Raw genomic sequence first — 12444 nt, 5'->3', positions numbered from 1 at the left:
CAGCTTTTGCCAAAGTCACCAATGACCGTGACATAACTATATCCAGTTAGACATTTTTTGGACCTAACTTCAGACCATGGGCAGCCTTTGCCACTGTCTGCCACATCATCCTTCTTGAAATACCCTGTTTCTCGGCTTCCATGGCACGCACTCCCTCTGTTGTCCTCCCAACTCTCTGGGTGCTTCTGCTCTGTTCTCTGTGCATGCTCATCCCCTCTATTTGACCATAAAATGTTTGGATTCCTCAGAATTCATTTCTAGGCCTACGTTACTCCGTACTTGACACTTTCTCCCTAAGCAAGCTCGTTCATGCCCATGGCTTTAATTGTTACCTTTCCCCAGAGACCACAGATCTGTACATCCATCTTGGAACTCTGCTCTGAGCGTCGGTCCATATTCTGAACTGCCTAACTGATCTTCTCCTGTGGGTATCTCAAAGGCAGCTCGCATCTCAGCAGGTCCCCACAAAAAGTCATCATTTCTTTTCTAACCTAGTCTTCTTTGAAGGGTCTCTACCTCAGGAAATGCCACTTCTGCCACCACTCCCATCATCATTCATTCATTTAGAAAAATGTCGCTGGAGAACTTACTCTGTGTAAGAGACTGGAGATCTTCTACAGATGAACAATGGGCAAGGTCCCTGTTGTCATGGAGTTTGTACCCTAGTGGAGGAGACAAACATAAATCAAGCAAAGAAACAAACATAGCACACAATTTCAGGAGAGGGTAAATGCCATAAATAAAACCAAAGCTGGGTGAGGAGAGACTGATGGGTGGGTCAGTGGAGTGGCTGTATTAGATCGAGGTGACATTTGAACAAATACTTCAGTGACACCATGAGGCATGCAAAGGCCTGGAGGAAGAGATGAGAGGAGAGTGATGACAAAGTCAGCCAGAAACCTAGGAATTTTTCTTCACTCTTGGCTCTTCCCATGAAACGTTATCGTTATAGCTCTTGAGACTCTCATTACTCTGCACCTTTGCTTCGGCCACCCTGGCCCAGAGCACACTCAGCTCTCTCTTAGTTTATGGTCCCAGCCGTCTCCCTGGTCTCTGCACATGCATCCTTCTCTCCCTTGAGATCCATTCTCCAGATGGTAACCAGAGTGATCTTTTCAAAATGCAAATCTCATCACGTTATCCCTCATCCTTCTTCCCTCTTTTTATTTTTTTACTGTGGTGGTTTTAAAACAAACGGGGGGATGTCATTTTCCTCCCTTTGAATATGGGCTGACCTTTGTGACAGCCTCTGTGAAAAGAATGTGGCAGAAATGATGACTTCTAAGCAGAAAATAGAAGAGGCAATACCGCTTCCATTGGGTTCTCTCTCCTGGGACCCTCAGGCTACGTGTGGGTGGTCTGACCGGCAGCCAGCCAGTCTGTTAGCTGACAGTCAGCTCTGAGCAGCAGACGTGTGGGCCTTCTGACGATGCCCGGCCCCCAGCCTTCCAGCCTGCCCACCTGGTGGGGGAGAGGAGCAGAGGTGAACCCTGTTGAGCTTTGCCCAAATTGCACATTCATGAGCAAAATAATTGTTGTTGTTTTAAACCACTAAAGTTTGGGGTGGTTTGTTTCACAGTGAAACAGAATCAGAACATCAACTCATCAGTTAAAATATATATTTGTAATCTGGTCTCTTCTTCCACCAAATCCGAGTCTGATCATGCGTCATGCCCTACCCCTGTTACCCTTCGTCTCTTGCAGTCACCTGTCTAGCTTACAAATCCTGAACGATCCCGGCCCAGACCATCCTGTTACTAGCTCTTGTCCTACACCCCCTACTGGTGTCCTTTCCTCACTTCCCAATTTGAGATGCTGTGGTTCCTCACGGTGGGCTCTCCCTTGCTCAGAGAGCTAATAAACCCAACTTGGTTGCCTGCAGCCACGTGTCTGGTGGGCTTGGGCTGGGGACTTTAATGTGATAATGTGCAAAATGGTTAATGTGGTAAGAGTCCCCGTGTTCTCTGCCCCATCTCCTTTCCAGCCACATCTCCAGCCGTCCTTGTGATGCCTTGCTTTGTTTCCATCACCCTGGTCTCTGCTGGTCCTCAGATCTGCCATGTCCCCTCCCTCCTGCCTCTGGAGCACACGTGGGCTCCGTGTCCATAACACGGCTTACGGTTTGAATAGTTACCATCTCCTTCGATTTGCCACTTTGATACCAGTTTGCTCCGCCAGTGTCGCTTCCCAGCAGGGAAGCCTCGTCCTGGATTTCTCCTTCAGGCTCGCAGCACCCCAGCCACTTGATTTCCTAACATTCATTACAGAGTAGCGTTACTTCTGTGTCGTGGTTCACTGATGTCTGTCTGTTACTGGACAGAGTTCCAGGAGGGCAGGCGATGGGTCTGCTTTTGCACACGGGTGTGTGGAGTAGTGAAACGGATGTGTGTGCTCCAACAAAGAGTCCAAAAGCCAGATGCGTGCCGGGGATGCTAACCGGACTACAGCTGAGCAGGTGCTTTTTAGCGAGACTTCTCAGAGCCTCTGGCCCGCTGTGAAGCACCGAGAGCGTTGGAAGAAACAGCCCAAATTTAACTAAGCGTGGGATGTTTTATTTAAGGCCTAACAGTCATATCTTGGGGAGTCTTGTTTGAGAAATGCTGACTTACGGCATAGTTTATTATTTTTCCTCTCCATGTGCACATGTACATTTATTCACAGGTCATGTACCCCGTGTGTGTGTGTGTGTGTGTGTGTGTGTGTGTGTGTGTGTTCTCCTCTTACAGTCCTGTTACCTGCAACTCTTTCGTTGAGGACAAATGGCCCAGGTGTGGCCAGAGCCAACTCATGGTTGGACTCATGGGTTAGGAGGCAGATGAAAGGGCCTCAGAAGATGAGCCCAACCCCTTCAAGTCCCCATGGGACAAGGGGTGCGGAAAACAGCTAAATGCATACCGGTCAACGTCACGTCCTATCCAGGAGCCCCGTAGTGGCCACTGGGACCCCCCACACGTGACCAGGCAGGGAACTGAGCCAAAACTAGTGCAAGGGCAACACGTGCTTCCTCTGAGCTCTGGCGTGACCGAAATGTGAAGTGGGGCTGACTCAGACGGACACCGTCGGGAAGGTGGCAACCCCTTCGCTGGCCACCACGGGGGGTGGGGGACATCACCATCATGCAGGGGCTGCCGTGCTCATGCAGAGGCTGCAGGCTGGTGAAGGCACGAGACCTGGTGATGGTTCTGGAAAGTTGGAGCGCACATGCATTTGGACCTTGCGGCCCGACTGGGGGGCGTGCTGACTCTGAGGGGTTTTACCCGAGTCCGAGAAGGGGCTCAGCGCTGGGATGACGGGGTCTTTATCACCAGGGGGGTTGTGGTGGGGTGGGCACATCCCAAACATCGACCTGACACAAGCAGCGTGAGCAGCCCGGCCCGAGAGGGTACAGCATGCATGCGGCTTGTTCAGTGACTCAGGTGGCCGGCCGGCTATTGAGTAGTTTGAGACAAGGAGTACAAGACCTGGGTGGGTTGGAAGGGTCAGAGGAATGTGTGCGAGAATGTTTGTCTGGCGAGCCTGCTTCCCTCATGTGAGTGGGGCTGGAGGTGGGGGCAGTGGAGAAACAGAAGTACCGCAAGTTAGGGGAGAGGCAAGGAAATGCTTATTCCTATAAAAGGATGGGAGAAGAATGCAATAATCCAACGACACTAGGGAGGAGTCCTTTTATTGTTGATCACATTCATTTGGCTGATAATCTGAGGGGAAAGCATTCTTTGGGTAAAAGAAAATTTGATTCTCTGATGTCTGGCCCCTTGTCCTGCTGGGGCTGAAGCCCTGGGAGTGTCGATTCTGTCCACTCACACCTTCTGGGGTCACAGTGGTCACGGGCTTCCTCTGACAGTGTCAGCAGATGCCGGCAGCCCATCTGCCTCATCATTTGATAGGCAGAGTCCCAGCTCAGCCAGGGCCCGGCGTCTCCCAGTGTGCTCCCCAGCAATTTGGATTTGATTCGATTGCGGTCCCATCCTCAATTTCTGGGCCTCGGATTTTCCATCTGTGAATTTACTTTCGATGCTGGGGTGCTTTTTGTTTTGTTTTGCTTTGCTTTTTATTTGTTTGTGGTGGTTATTTTTAGTCCCGTGGCTCTAGCAGGGGCCCTACCGTGTGAGGGACGGAACGGGACGCTGGGCCTGCTGCACTGTCTGCCAGCGCGGGCTGGTCTTTATCCTCAGGACCAGAGAAGCTTAAAACAAAGAGATCCCAGACCACAGCTGGCTCTGGCTTTGGCTCATGGGGACAGCGGTGTGCAGCTTGGATGTTATCCCCCGTGCACTCATCCAGAGCTCTAGGCTACTTTGTGCACAAATAGAGTGGCTGCATCGTTGTCTATAATTGCAAAAAGGGAGAAAGAAAAGCTGTAGGGAAGCGTGAATGTTCCATGGCAAGGGAAGGGTGGACTGGGTCCCGGTCGGGGCAGACAGTTGCCTCCAGCAGGAGGCCTGGGAGCATTCCTCAACCTAACCCAGAACCCTGCCTGGGCGCTGCAGGGGCAGGGGCAGGGACGGGGTCCTTCCTGAGGGGCCAGACACTGGCCCCTGCGAGGTCTGAGCTCTTCCCGTTGCTTCAGGGCAAAGTGCTTGGCTTTGCAGAGCCTCAGCGCCATGCACAAGGCGCATGGTTGTGCGGCCTTGATTGTCACCGATCACGTGGGAAATGAGTGTCGTTCAGGAGAAAAAGGCATCTATTTTCCTCTAAGCTGTATTTATTTGTCTTTTCCTAATTTCCTTTATTTATTATCCAAGTAGTTAAAACATTAAACATTATGGATTGAAAAAGAGTTATCAGTAATCTTATCGTCTAAACATCACCAGAGTTTGACGTTTTGGTGTGTTAGCCTTTGTCTGAGCATTTGGATATTTTACAAAAGTTTGCATACATTTTGTGCAGTCAGCATTTTATTATACGAATGTTCCCATTGAAGACTGCTGGGTAGTCAGGATAAAAGCCCTGTGGGGTCAGTAGGACCATGCGGATGGGAGGTGTTGCCAAGACCCCAGGGCAAGAGCTGTGCTCATTGCTGAGGCCGCATGAAGGGAACCCTGAGCCTGGTGACATGGCCTTGCTGGGCCTCTCCTCCCCACCTGATGCTGGATTGCACGTCATACATGAGGACATGCAGACCAGGTGTGATGATCCCCATTTTGCAGATGAAAGAGCTGAGGCTCTGCAAGGCCAACACTTTGCCCCAAAGCAAGGGAAAGAGCTCACACACCCAAACCACGTGTTTCTGACCCAAGGTCTGTGTGCTCACCCCTGTCTTACTTTGTACAGCTTCTCGTCGGTGTGCTGGAAAGTTGTCCGTTCTCTGGTAGAAGTGTCCATGCAGAAGGGCAGCAACCTCCTGGGCAGCCAAGTCCAGGCTGCTCAGGAGGGCTGACGCCAGGAGACGGCCCCAAAGGTACGCGCTACCCTCGGAGCTGGCTTTTCCTGTGTCTAGCCTTTGGCCCAACTGGGCCTGTTTTCATCAGTCTCCCCTGGCCCAACATTTCTCCTTGGGCTTCCTGTTTCCTAAAACAACTTTGATGGAGAAGTAAATGGAGTGAAATCTGCTTTCCTTCTCTCTTGGGTTTTCATAACCATGCTTAGTGAGAGGCAGCCCCTCACGTCACCTGGGTTGACACAGGTGGGTAGAGACGGCTTGGCTGTGGGCTGTGGATCCAGCTCAGCAACTTACTGGTGACACAGCTACTGTGACTCTGCTTTCTGATCTGCAGAATGGGTGTGCCAGCGGCGCCTCCCAGAAGTGCGTGGTGGAGCGTGTCAACATGTGTCAGGTTCTGAGCTCAGCCTGCTGGGAACACCCAATAAACGTCAGCTCTGACAATTACTGCTTGTTTATGGGTAGTACTAGCTGAAGTTTATTTTCAATGCCAACTAGCAGTTCAGAAGTGCCGTAAAAACCTCTGTGGTGCGGTCTAGAAAGTGACTCTGAGGAAGGATGGCGATGGGGAGATCAGGTGTGCCCGGGCACGCCTCCCCTCCCCGTCCTTGCCTGGTAACCCCCACCCCAATGCCCACAACCTTGCTGAATATTAAGGAGGCTCTTCTTTTCTGGATGTGTGTATTTCCTGCTAGAGATCCTCTATTCTCTCTACCCTCCCAACCCTATAGTATAATTTTAAGCGTGAGGGGCTTGGGCCAGGTTTAGAGGTTTGAAAACTGGCTCTGAGCTAACAAAGGGCAGGAAAGAGGCTGCGATCACATCACTGGGGCTGACGTCCCCAAACCCAGAGCTTGGAGTTCCTCGTCGCCCCCTTCCTTTGGGGGCCCCAGACATCGGGTCTGCTCCCCATGTTTCCGCCGGCTGGATTTAGGCGGCGCTGTGGGTTCACACTGCGTGTGAGTCGGCTCCAGGCAGAATGGAACCGGTGGTTTGGGTATTCTGGGTGTCTCCCTCTGTGTGTGCATGGTGTTTGAAATCCTGGGGCCACCCTCGTAAAAAGCTCCTGCAGCGGAGCTGGAGGGCGGGAACCTGGGTTTGTGCTTTCACCACCTGGTGGCGCCACTGAGGCTGCAGGACGGAGCAACCGACATGCCAAGGCCTGAGTGTCAGGGCTGACAGCGGCGGCGGGGGGGGGGGGGGGGGGGGGGGTAGGTCCGGTATAAATGGTGTAAATGCAGTGCCTGCCCTGCGTCCACGCTTACGTTGGCCGGGGCTACAGATGCCAGCTCCCAGGGAGGATGAGGGGGGAGGCCGAGTTTCTGGCTTACAGACACCCCTCATTCTGTCTCTGTTTCTTTCTGTCCCTGTCTCTCTGCTCCTTCCTCCCATCTCTCTCTCTCTCACTCATTATCTCTGTCTCTCCCCATCTTTGTCTCTCTCTCACAGGGACAAGGCCCATCTTTCCCTAGAGGTTGGCAGTGAGTTTCCCATCTTTCCTCCCACTGGGGCAGGAGGCTCCTCAGGTCAGCTTTCACCTCGGAGTCTACACCCCAAGGTGGCTTCTCCTGCGCAACCCGTGCCAGGTTTGTGGGCTCACAGGTGGGCTCAGAACCCTTCTCTTTGGCCTCAGAGGGCAGGGGCAGAATGACCGTGGTAATCCTGGTTGATGGGCTGACATTTGACTGTAAATTGGATGGAACCAGCTGTGAAATGAAAGCAGGATTTCGGTTTATTTAACAGCGATCATGTCACTGCACTCATAACCATGGGTCGTTAGTGTAAAAATAAAAAATAAATGAGAATACTGTTCAAGTAACCTGGATTTATCACTGTCGCTACTGCAGAAGCATCAGGCCACCCCTGTCTGCAGAAACCAGTCTTGGAAAACGTCCTCCGAGACCGGACCCAACACAGGATGGCCTTGAATGGGGTGGGTGGAATAGCTGTGCGCTGGTAGGATTTTTGTTCTGTTTTGAGCTTTCTACTTTCTGAACTTCTCTGCTTTCCCAGGAAATACCAAACGGGGAAGAGAGCAGTGAAGGAAAATTCCTTCTATCACTTTGGCAGCGAGGTTTCTTTTATTAGTAGACTTCATTTTTTAGAGTGGTTTTAGGTTTACAGAAAAACTGGGCAGAAAGGCCAGTCCCCATCTCCTTGCTACCCCGTCACCTCAGTTTCCCCTATTGCTAACGTCTTGCATGGGTGTGGTGCATTTTGTGCAGTTGATGGGGCAGCATCAATATATCATTGTTAAGTCCGTAGTTGGTGCTGGACATTCTGTGGATTTTGATAAGTGCGTGATGTCATGTATCCACCATTACAGTATCATCCGGAAGAGTTTCACTGCCCTAGAAATCCCCTGTAGCAATGAAATTTTAAAGCAACTTAAAAAAGCCCAGAGCTATCCCACCTTTCAGAGGTGCACAAATACCCTAGGAACTGGATAGCAGGAGCATGTGCAGATGAGATCCTGTTATCTGCACGCAGGAGGGCCGGGTTGTGTGTGTTACAGGCTTGCCCAGAGGCCGGAGCTGGGCCCAGCGAGGAGTGGACAGTGGTCGTACACATGCATAGTGGCAGTAGTGTGTGTATGTGTGTTATTAAAAAAAAGGAATGGCCATGGGGAGGTGTGGGCCGGCCCACTGAGTAGGACCAGGAGGTGAGGTTTTGGGGTGGGGCTTGTTGATTCTGGCTGATGGAAAGTTTGCTGCCGACACGTTGCCCATGGGTGATGGTGCCGCGAGGCCGGCTCTGAGCCCGCATACCGAGTGGGGAATCGGGAGGAGGCATCTTTGCCTCCTCTGCACAGTCCTGCTGAAGCATCTGCTGCCGAAATGTTTCCTCCCTGTGCAGGGGCACTGTGTGAACACAGGCTGGCCAGCACCCTGTGCCTCTCTGTCCCACAGATAACAAAGCTCCCTTGCGTCCTGGGGGGGAGTGGTCGCCTGGACAGGCCCCTGGACAAAGCAGGCTCCAGGTCCACTGAGATGGCCCCGAGCGGCTCCAGGAGCACGAGAAGGCTGGGCTTGGGCTGGTCTCTGAGAAGGGACCCTCACAGCCCCCATGCCCAAGCTGAGGGTCCCTGGAGGCGTTTGTGGGTAAAATAGAGCCTGGCACGTCTGCCTGTGCTTGAACTACTCCAATTCGTTACTGCTCCCCTGTGAGGCAGCAGCCCTGATTCTGGGTGCGACGGCATTCCCGAGACCTCAGCCAGCGTCCGTTTCATTCTCCAAACCCCCTGTCTGCGCCTGAAGACCTTGCTTTGCCATTTTTCCTTCTCTCCCTCCCTGGCTTTGTCGTTAAACGTGATGAAAAAGTACTGACTTGTATTCATTCCCGGGACCGTGGAGACAACGCATCCCTGGATCTCCTAGGCTGCCGTGGCCAGTTGATAGCCAGTTGGCTGAAATCTGATGTTAGGAATGTGGGGTCTTTTTGGGAACTGCCCGTAGCTGCCAAAACGGTTCTAAATACATGAAAAGTAGGTTAACTTGCTACGCTCCTCGCGTTTATTCTTGCAGCTGAAATTTTCCTGACTTTTTTTCCCTTTCATTTTATTAGGTTAATAAAACTTGGTTTTCGAGCGTTTCACTGCCCCAGGAGGGCAGTGGGCCCCATGTCCAATTCATCAAGTGCCTAATGAGTGGCCTCGGAGGTCCTGGCCCACCCATTCCAGAAGCTCTCTCTGCCTCGTAAAGGTGAGGCCTACGGGCTGCACTGTATATTTTGTCTGTTGGTTTCCCAAATTCTCCTGCCAGCTCAACTGTCACTGTTCAGGATTTATATGAGGCCGACGGCACCACGGGGCAGCTCCCCTCCGCAGCAGAACCCCCCTCCTTTGCTCGTTCTTCACACACACCACACGCTCTGTGCCATAAAACAACTTTTCTGCAATAAAATGAAATAGAAATGTGTCGATGCTAGCATTTTAGAACATTCCAGCCAAAGGGCTGTGGGAAATGCCTTCGTTTACATGAAGGAGGGAAGCTCTGTGAAACTAGGGGATAAAACAGTGTGAGAAAAGGCCTTTAGTAAGAAGAAATAGTCTGGCATTTAAAATAAATAAATTGAAAATAAAACGCGTGCATGTACATGTGTGTGTGCGTGCAGTCACTGCATTCTTTATGCACATACGTTTCTGCTGTCCTGGTTTGTTTTCGGTGTTGCAGAGAAAGGGCAGGTGAGGGAGAAAAGTGGGTGTCGCTTGCCTTCTCGGCCCAGTGCCTGGGCTCTGTCTCCTTCTAGAACATTCTTCCTTTTCTTCCCCCTGCAGGCTCTTTTGCCTTCGCCAAGTTGTCGGGATCCTGCCAACTCCAGGCTTGGGCTGTGTCTGCCCCAACATGGATGGGAAGCTAGAATCTGAGCACCAAGAGCTCGAGGTACAGCTCAGGGCCCAGGAACCCGAGAGACGCGGTGAAGTTTGCGAGCATGGGGCCGGTCTCTGGGTCGTGGGGTCCCCGGGCCAGAGGCCTCCTGAATTTCCACACAGCAGCCTGGCCGGGTCTGGGTTCCTTCTCTCTGGTTTGATCCTCCAGAAATCGCCTGGCCTTTAATTAAGCACCCCAGCGGGGTGTGTGCCATTGCTGACAAGTGACTCTACACGGCCTGTTGATTTTTTCTCCCCTTCCTTTCAGTGGCGTCTTGAGCACCAGAGGGAAGGAGCACGGAGGGAAGGTCATGCTTGCTCTGCAGGCAGTGAAAGGGAGAGGGAACGCTGGCTCAGAGGGTTCTCTGTGATGCCCTCTGCATTTTATCACCCACCGGGCCCTGAAGCCAGGGCACAGACCCTGTCCAAACAGTTGGCTGGGGTTTAATACCTGAGATGTGGAGACGTGAGATGTCTCCCAGGCTGTGGGGCAGAGGCGAGGATGGCTGTCCCTCTTCTGCAGACTTTCCGTGGAGGAAGAGGATTCTGGAAGGTCTCTGAGACCAAGGGGGGCATCCATGGCCGGCCCACCCACGGGTAGACTGGCACCAGCTAGCACCTCCGTCCTCCCACATGGGGAAGACACAGTGCAGATTGCGTAGCTCTCAGCAGGGACCTCCAAGTGTCCACACGCCCCAGAATTTTCGCCCCAGTCTTGCACAGCCCTGTATGTTCCCATTGGGCTGAAGGATTTCATGGCGTGTGGGTCAGTGGCTTAGAGTTCCCACATGGGAGGCCACGAGCAGCCGTTCTGATTGGGACTTCGGGGTGGGGGGCGGGGTGGGTAGGTCCAGTTCAACCCTGTGAAGACCCTCAAGCCAGGACTGGCCTTTCTCAGTTGGCCCCCGTTCCACCCCAAGGCGGCTGGAGTACCACTGTCGTGCAGGATTTCCCACGAGGAGCTGGCCTTCTCCCCTGCACACCCCTCTTACCGGGCGTTCATTGTGCATTAGATTATCTTCTGAAAATATACTTTGAAGAGTTTTTGTTTTGTTTTGTTTTTCCTACTTGACACTCTTGAATCAAGTAGGCCATTTATCTTTTAGGCAGAAGAATTTCAACAGTTACACTGCACACTTGCTGGAGGATCGCAGGCTCAAAGCAGAGAGGTAGTTTAAAAATTGTTTTCATCATGGGTTTATTCTTGTCTTAGCTCCCCCCTCAACTTTGCAGCTTTCCTCCCCTCCAACTAATCCTCTGGACTGCGGCCCACCCCCACCCCCCATGGATCCAGCCCACCTTGAGCTACTCAAACTGAAAGAAGCATTCATGCCCAGGCCATCTGTTTGTTTAAACTCACCCCGTGTTAGTCCACGTTAAATGCAACAGAATGGAGAAAAATGTAATTCTCTGTCGGCTTTTGATCAAAGAGGAGTTTTTTAAAAAAAAATCAAGATGGATTTCTGAAGGACAATGTTATACACATTCCGTGTGTTTCTGAGCTTCAGTGTTTAGTTGAGTCGGGGGGAAATTTTTTTTTTCCCCTTTTGATCCCAGGGAGAAAACACTCGCACAAACACATCTCAGTGCCACAAACAGTGTGAGACAGGCACTTTTCTGTAGACTCCCCAGCTGTAAAGTGGAAGGGGACTGCCTTTAACTTATCAACAGAGCAAGAGAATTTGAAATACGGCTCAACTGCTATATATGCAAACGCTTTCTAGCTTCTGTGGGAATTCAGGGCGAAGTCACTCTTGTCTGGGCAAATTCAGGACCCAGGATGCTCAATACCCCCACCCCCCAACCGGCTCAGAAACATGCAGATCCACGCTCACTCCATGATCTGATTTTCACGACCAATCATTAAATGTACATTTCTCCCCTCACTCCCTCAGCTTCAGAGCAAATGCAAATAAAAAGTGCTTAAAATGGTTAACATTTCCTGTCACTGAAGGCATTCGTTAGGGGCGGGGGTCGCTGAGTTTTAAAGTGTATTTTCATAGGAAAACTCATTTCAGATCTGCGGCAGGAACTCAGACTGTTTCACACAGTGAATCTCAGGGTTTGCGATAAGCCTGCGTCCATTGCAGGCGGTCGAATGATCCTTTATATTATGCGGGTGCAGGAGAGCAAATATCCAAATTTGAACTGAGATTAACCTGGGGCCCAGCTCAGGTCACAGGAAAAAATTATAACATGTCTTCTTTCCCCACCCTCCCCTCTGCTCACTTTCTTTTCCTTTATTGGAGAAAAAAACAAATTTGGTACTTTAATCTGTTGTGTTTCCTCTATTGATTGTTTAGCTAGTGATTTTGCCAGCTTCCTGGATGTGCATTCTGGTTCTGCACAAAGAGCCACATTCCTTCTGGAATCGGGACCAGGACACAGAGAGACAGCAGCAGTCACTGGAAACTGTGAGTACTCCAGTCTCTCCTGTGGCTCTGACCCCGCTCGTCCCGTCCCGTCCCGTCCCGCTGCCCCTTTCTTTCTCTACCAGTGAGCTTTCTGCGGGGCTCCTAGGCTGAACTCACTCTGTCAGCCTTCAGCACCATTCTCAACTTTTAGGAAAAGAGACCCTACAATTTCTACACAAACATCGGGTAGGAAGGGGAGGGGGAGTATGCTTACCTATTGCAGTGACTTCAATTTTCATTTTAAGGCTCCGAAAGATGGAGAAAGTAAACAGAAGCAGGCT

The 12444-nt window shown here is 51.5% G+C and overlaps 1 long non-coding RNA gene across 1 annotated transcript; it reads left to right on the top strand.

Annotated features, from left to right (window-relative positions):
* The first annotated feature begins 8996 nt into the window (after positions 1-8996).
* LOC132416729 (uncharacterized) lies at positions 8997-12230 on the top strand. The gene is made up of 4 exons (XR_009517700.1): positions 8997-9081; positions 9657-9762; positions 10856-10918; positions 12053-12230. It is a non-coding gene; the product is annotated as an uncharacterized lncRNA (long non-coding RNA).
* The last annotated feature ends 214 nt before the right edge of the window (positions 12231-12444 follow it).

The sequence above is a fragment of the Delphinus delphis genome, chromosome 20 (assembly GCF_949987515.2).
Source record: "Delphinus delphis chromosome 20, mDelDel1.2, whole genome shotgun sequence".
Taxonomy (NCBI): Eukaryota; Metazoa; Chordata; class Mammalia; order Artiodactyla; family Delphinidae; genus Delphinus; species Delphinus delphis.
Note: the sequence above shows the minus strand (reverse complement) of the source record. Positions and strands in the feature narration are given on the sequence as shown.